This window comes from Cnephaeus nilssonii, assembly GCF_951640355.1.
Source record: "Cnephaeus nilssonii genome assembly, chromosome: 3".
Taxonomy (NCBI): Eukaryota; Metazoa; Chordata; class Mammalia; order Chiroptera; family Vespertilionidae; genus Cnephaeus; species Cnephaeus nilssonii.
The window spans coordinates 89,868,684-89,876,239 of record NC_137074.1 but is presented as its reverse complement, the minus strand read 5'-3'; the positions used below and the strand labels follow the sequence as shown (position 1 = coordinate 89,876,239).

Below are 7,556 nucleotides of genomic sequence, written 5' to 3'. Positions count from 1 at the left end.
AGAAGCCATGTTGTCAAAATGCCCACTTAACCCATGCAAACATCTCAAACCCACCCTTTGGTGACCTTCTATAAGCCCCCTCCCCCTTTTTTTTAAGTTTTTTTTTTCTTTTCTTTTTTTAAACAAGAGAAAGTAGATAGGTACATGTTGGTAACTGTCCATATTCACATAGAGACACAGTGTAATCTCTGAGCCCAACATACAGAGAAAGGAGGAAAAAAGCTAGAATTCTATGCTCTACTACACAGGGGCCTAGCAACCTCCAGCTCCCAGCAGAGCTAAGGGAGCAGAAGGTTTTTCTTTGTTCCCACAGAGCACGGTGGTGGTGATTCCATTAAGTTTTTCTTGAAACCGGAAGGGATAAAAATGAATTTGGAACAGAAAGGGGCAAAGATTCTTTTCCCACTGTATTCTGCTCAAGGTACATCCCCCCAAATAAAGTGAGAACCATGGTGTAAAGGAGAAAAAAGAGACCTCAAAAACAGGGCGACTGAGCACAAGATGAGGGGGGGAAAGAAAAAAAAATAAAAGACTGCAAATTGCTCCTAGGAACTGGAGAAAATTAAAAAAGGTTGGAATCTATCAGTGTTCATTAGTCATCTTCTCCTTCACCCTCCTCTCCTTCTTGCCCCTCATCATGATCTTCTTCACCTTCATCCTCCATCCCTTCTTCATCAATATTTTCCAACCCTTCTTTTTCTTCATCATCATCATCTTCTTCTCCTTCGCCTTCTTCATCATCCATGTCAGGAACCAAGTAGTACTGTAATGGATTTGGCCAAATGTCATCTTTGACTTCTAACTCATCTGCACCTGCATCAGCATGGTCAGTAAACCAGGTAAAGAAGCTTTCTGGTTCCTCCTGCTGGCTGAATTCTGTATTTGACTTGGACGTTTCATCAAATCCTTTCCAGATTTCCATTTGATTTCATTGGACTTTGAAGATGGGTCACCACTCTCATTCAGATGAAACTTTGGAGAGAACTTTATTTTCAAAGTAAGAATTTTAATCAAAATAAAAATCTGTTCTGTAACCTGATTTAATATCTTCAAATTCTGTCATTTCAACTCTTGCCAAATAATGCCGCGCCTTTTCATCCTCTTCCCCAAGCAGTGAAGACACTTGTGGATGGTTGGCAAATGTCGTTACCCAAAAATTTGGGATTTTGGCGATCAATTCTGACCTCTTCTGAAAAAAGGGTTGGCGGAGTTTGTTATATTTCTGTTCTACTTTCAAAAACTCCTCACTGGCTTGTTCATTAAGTCTGTCTCTTTCATTTTGTACTTCATCAATATGTTCAATCGTTTTTTGCTGTTCTTCTTCTCCCTTTGGCACGTCCTGAGGGGTCGGCTTCTCTCCGGCTTCAGGGCTGGAGGCGGTTTCGGTTTTCCAAGTATCTGAACGCTGGGAAGTCACCAGGCCCAGAGGCGCGCTGAGCACTCAGAAAAGTAATTTTTACTTTTTAGAGCACTTTCAGGATCAAATGCTAAAAAGACCTGGATGCTTTTTCAGAAAAAAAAAAATTTTTTTTTAAGTGATCTGAGATCCCCAAATGTTTAGGTACCATATAAAAATTAAAAAAAAAAATTAAATTGACTCTATTGGCTTTGTTTCCTAATGGACATCGATTACTTAAACTATCAAGCATTATAAAGCAATAAACTTGACTATTTTTTTTTTGTATTCTGTGTGTGTGTGCTTGTCAGAGATAATCTATTCTGACTTGATGATCACCTGTCCACATTCTATAAACTATCATATAATTCAAAGAATATTCTGGTGATTTATCTTATGTCAATAAAACAGCATTCATTTAGTTTATTGAAGATAAATCTGATGATATCTGATATACAAAAGGTTCTGTCATATAAAAAGTCATCCACATTTACACTTAGGACTTTAAAGCCAGGACACATAGAGGAAAGTTTCTTTAAAAAGGCTCAGCTTGATAACAATAGCACCTGGCTGCATCTTTCCTCAGAAACTTGGAGAGAAGGAAAAGACATTGCGGGTAACACATTTGCTATTGGTTGAGGAAATAAGCAAACATTTCAGATGGTGGTGTAAACATTATCTTAATAGTTGAATTTGTTTTTTATTTCATGTTCCATTGAAGATCATAATTTGTCTTAATATGCTGAAAAGTTAAATAATTTCTCTCCAAGATATGACCACATATGGTCAATTCAAATTCCATTGCCTTAATGAGATTAGTAATAAATACATTCAAAATATGTTAAAGAAACATCAGCCAAGCATTTTACACTAATTTTAGCAATGATTTTGATAATAACTATCATTGTTCTTAGTTTTGATAAAAACGAGGAGTATGGTATGAATTTATATGAATCTATATTTCAGCATAACTTTGAGATAATTATGATGCAAAAATAGAGTAACTTTAATTTTTGTCTTAACTCTAGTATATATAGGTGTCCCCCCCAAAATGTATAAACACACTTTGAATAATTATAAAGGCACTAGAAGCCTGGTGCATGAAAAGTCACGCACTGGAGTGGGAGTCCCTCAGCCTGGCCTGCCCCTTCGCGCAGTCCAGGAGGCCTCAGGGGCAGCAGGTGACCGGGCGATAAGGGGAAGGTGACCCCCCATCACACCTCTGCTGCTGCCACTGCCAGCAGCTCAAGCCTCTGCCAGCCCTGGTTACCTGAGCCTCGGGTGGCGCTGGGTGGCTGGGCAGCCGCCATCTGAGGCTTGCCTGTGCCTCGGGCCGGCCCTGGGTGGCTGGGGTCTGAGGGAACTAGGGAACTCCAGAGGCAGGTGCGCAGAGTGGCTGGGCCTGCCTGGGAGCGGGCCCGGCCTTGCCGTGTGCCTGCCACCCTGGCGGGGCTGAAGGGACTGGGTGCCACTATATTGTAGCTGTGGGTGCCGCCATCTTTGAGAGCATGGCAGTCAATTAGCATATTCCCTCCTTATTGGCTGTGGGTGTTGCCATCTTTGAGGGTGGGGCAATCAATTAGCATATTCCCTCCTTATTGGCTGTGGGCACCCCCATCTTTGTGACGGCATGAGAGTCAATTAGCATAACTCCTCTTTATTAGATAGGATTGTTTACTAAAATACATTTCATTTGAAAAATTGAGCTATTAGCTGTTAAAATATATATACGTTTTTGGGGGCACATTCCTCTACAGAAAATGGATTTATCTTTCCTGCAGGAGTTGTTGAGAAACATCATTTGAAGACATCCAATCAGCCTTAAACTAACTGAACCAGCCCTAACTGGTTTGGCTCAGTGGATAGAGGTTAGGCCTGTGGACTGAAAGGCCCCAGGTTCGATTCCAGGGCATGTACCTTGGTTGCAGGCACATCCCTGGTAGGAGGTGTTCAGGAGGCAGCTGATGGATGTTTCTCTCTCATTGATGTTTCTAACTCTCTATCCCTATCCCTTCCTCTCTGTAAAAAATCAACAAAATATATATATATTTAAAAACCTAACTGAACCAAAAGGCTGTGATTCATTAATAGTTAAATTAAAGATGAATTTTAACAAATACTTTAAATAACTTTTAAAAATGCAATATTTGAACACTAGAAATTTGAATTAATTTTTATTACCAGTTGAGAAAATTAAAAATAATGGAGTAAATATAACATATCCTAAACTTATCATTAATATTAGGGACTATTTTATTATCATCATGAGAAAGCAAAATTAAGAAATCAATTCATATGACAATATGAATGATAACATCTATTCTGTTGTGCATGATAAATCATTCAAAAAGAAGTCAATGATTCTTAAAAGAGCAATTTGTAGGTTTCTCAGATTGCTTAGTCTAGGGTGCAAGATTTTTATTTTTATTTGTTTGCATTGCTACAAAGATATGATAGGAATTAAATTGCATCCACAAATAACAACATGTAGATGGAGCTGTATTGTGCATGAAAAAACTTTGCATTTTTTTATGAACAGTTGAAGATAATCATATTTGCACCCCATAAAGTCCACGTTCCAATCAATCTGTTGCCATATAGTTGAAAATTTACTTCTGCCCTTTTGTCATTATTTGATACCCTGTTCTGTAACAATCTGCTTGAACCTAGTCACTAAAGCAGTCAAAACATCCATAACTTTTAAAGAATTCTAATTGAACAATGAAAGCACCCTGAGCCCTCTACCAAATTATCAAGAGCTTATCAGCCACACTGTCAATAACAGCATTGTGTTCTCTTTACCAGTTTCTGCACTTCAGAATGAAAGACACTTCTTTGTGCTGAAGTGAATTAGGGATTATATTTTGTAAGAACCACTATGGGTGATGGACGCCTAAGTGATCTCCTGCTGCTGGCCTTGGACCGTGAAGCAGCCAAGAATACTAATAGCAACAAACCAAGAGCAGTTTTTGCTAGCTTAAGATCATGCCAGTCTCTATTGAGGTAAACAGGGATTTGATGGATGCAATGATCTGTCTGCTCTCACAAGCAGCACATAAAACTTATTTTAAATTGCTTATCCTCTTAGATTTCATCTGAAATGCAGGACAGACTGTGACAGAACTGATGATAATATTGGAATACGACTTTGAGGCACACAATTAAACTAGCACACTGCCTTTTTTATCACTGTGTCTTTTTGCTTTCTGTCAGTTACCATCCCTGCAGAATTTAATGAAAGCAAAATAAAAATTTAAAAGAGAAAAAAATGAAATGAAAAAAGTGATGCTCAGGGGAAGACCTACTGCTTCAAATCAGGGATGAAGGGAGAATATAGCAGTGTGGGTTGTAGAAGCAGCATTTAGAGCCCTCTCATAACCGCTGATTTTCACACCAAATTCTATCAGTATGTGTGTGTCTCAGATGTGCAGTACCTTGCAGCAAGAGACTCTCCTAGAGAGAAAAACTGTTTTCAGATTCTCTGTTCTGTGGAACCTTCCTCTCCAGGATTCACAAAATGAACTCTTGTTTTCCAGACTCAGCATTTTTTTCTCTTGTGTTTTGCTACTGAATAATAGTTACGTACAGTTTGGCCTTAAAATGGCACCCCTGGAGTGAATCACTGTAACAGTAACTAATGTGAAAAGTTGATTTACAGATTTCCCTGTGTCAAACGCTCATTTCATGGCATTATCACAAAGCATTTCTTCAAGCATCAGAAAAACAGAGGACTGACATTTCTAGACTAACATGCTGAAATTCTTGTAAGGAAGGGTAAGAATCAGGCAATAAAACAGTGAGTACCGGTGAGGCAAAAGGAGGTTTACAGTTGTGAGTATTGGAAACACAGTTTAATATTGTACTATTATTTACTAACTAGGGGCCCGGTGCATGAAATTTGTGCACTGGGGGTTGGGGGTCCCTCAGCCCACCTGCCCCTTCTCACATACTGGGAGCCCTCAGGGGATGTCCTACTGACGGCTTAGGCCCACGTCCCACAGGGAGTGGGCCTAAGCCGCAGTCTGGCCTCCCTTTGTGGGAGGCAACTGGGCTGATCAGGGGAAGGCACCAGCCCCATCACCCCACTGCTGCAGCCACTGCCAGTCACCACAGCCACCAAGGTGTTTTCATCAACTCGGACTCCAGTCCCTTCACCAAGAAAAAATTACAACTTTCTTTAGGCATTTTCAAGATGTGTCTTTCATAGGATATGGATTTCTTTATTTATTTTTTATCCTCACCTGAGGGTATGTTTCCATTGACTTTTAGAGAATGTGGAAGAGAAAGGGAAAGACAGAGAGAAACACTTTGATTGGTTGCCTCCTGCATGAGCCCTGATCTGGGCCCTGGCCAGGGAGGAGCCTATAACCTAGGTACATGCCCTTGATCAGAATCGAACCCAGACCCTGCTGTCTGCAGGCTGAGGCATTATCCACTGAGTCAAACCGGCTAGGGCAGGATATGACATTTCTTAGCCCTCCAGCAGCGGACCTTCATTTTTTTCTCCAGAAGTGTGGTGGAAAAACCCTAGATCACCTTTTTGGATTCTTATTACCCAAGTTACTGAGAATATTACCAGTGGCATACAGGAAGCTTAGCCAATGTGCAGTCAGAAAAGGTGTTTCCTCTATAGTTCACACCAATGGAGGGCTGGGCCCTGCCCAGTCCTAAAGCCTCTGTCTGAAGCTTTAGGCCTGGGAAGGGAACCTCCAGCTCCCTCTGATCACCAGCTCAGCCCCTGCCCAGGCCTGCCCAGATTGAAAGCCTCTTGGACAGGAGCGGACCCCAGCTCCCTACAATCAATCGCAGGGGGTCCACTCCTGCCCAGCCGAAAGCAGACCCCCAGCTCCCTGCCCAGGTGATCAATTGCAGGGGGTCCACTGGTGTACCAGGGCAAAGCAACCCCCAGCTCCCTGGAATCGATTGCAGGGGGTCTGCTCTGGCACCAGGCCACAGTGGACATCCAGCTCCCTGCCCAGGTGATCAATCGCAGGGGCTCCACTCGTACACCAGGCCAAAAGCCTCTGGCAGAGGCTTTTGGCCTGGTGCCAGAGCAGACATCCAGTTCCCTGCTTTCGATGGCAGGGGGTCCACTCACCACGCCCACCATCCAATCAGAGCGAGGAGCTGGGTGTCCGCTATGCCCACCATCCATCGAAAGCCGGGAGCTGGGTGTCTTCTCTGGCTCCCTGCAATCCGTCGCAGGGGGTCAGCTCAGGGCACCTATATATGCAAATTAACTGCCATCTTGGTTTGATTTATTTGCATACTCGCTCTGATTGGATGGTGGGTGTGGCTTGGCTGGTGGGCGTGGCTGGTGGGCGTGGTTCGGGCATAGCGAAGGTGAGGTCAATTTGCATATTACTGTTTTATTAGGTAGGATTATTGTATTATTTTCCATACAAACGACTATAAATCTACTTTTGTTCTATCCTGTATTTATTACCAATGCTTTCATACCTGTTTGATTAGCCAATGTGGTACCAGAAGGATGGCATCATATCCACTTGAAAAATGCCAAATATAAAAAGTATAGCTTATCAAGGACAAAACATGGGATATCTATATATATAAAAGCCCAGTGAATCTTATGGCAGAATGACCGGTCACTATGACGCACCAGCCACAGGGGCCGCCACCAGCACCACTGCTGAGCCCGACGGCCCTGGGGCCAGTTGCGTGGAAGCCACCAAGGCACCAGTAAAGAAAGCGAAGGTGGCCAGCGTGAGCCTGCAGCTTGAAATGAAGGCTCTGTGGGATGAATTCAATCAGCTGGGCACTGAGATGATCACCACCAAGGCTGGCAGATCAGGGTGCCCCTCTTCCCACTGTGACCCTCCCTACATGATGCCAGTCTCGGGCAGCAGCCGATCCACACAAACAAGACTGAGAAGTGGGGTGGGGGGCATGGACTGGCCACCTGTGGGTCCAGGTCCTTCGCTCTCCGAATCCCGGCTCTCGCAATAGTCGCCTGGCGCACTGGGCCTGAGGATACTGCTCTCAGGTACTGCTCAGGAGGCCAGGAAGGCGGTGGAGAGAAACCCTGTGGACCTGTCACCCAACCAGCAGCCCAGGACCCGGCACCACAGGAAATAGACCGGCTCAGAGCACACCGAGCTTGGGGGGAAGGCAGCCGCCTGGGAGGGACCTTGCCACCAGC

The 7,556-nt window shown here is 43.5% G+C and overlaps 1 pseudogene across 1 annotated transcript; it reads right to left on the bottom strand.

Moving 5' to 3' along the window:
* Window positions 1–592: 592 nt before the first annotated feature.
* Window positions 593–6,897, bottom strand: LOC307096760 (protein SET-like; annotated as a pseudogene). Its single transcript has 2 exons — window positions 6,881–6,897; window positions 593–1,405 (listed from the first exon to the last, which is right to left on the bottom strand). The product of its transcript is annotated as a protein SET-like (transcript).
* Between the last annotated feature and the right edge of the window lie 659 nt (window positions 6,898–7,556).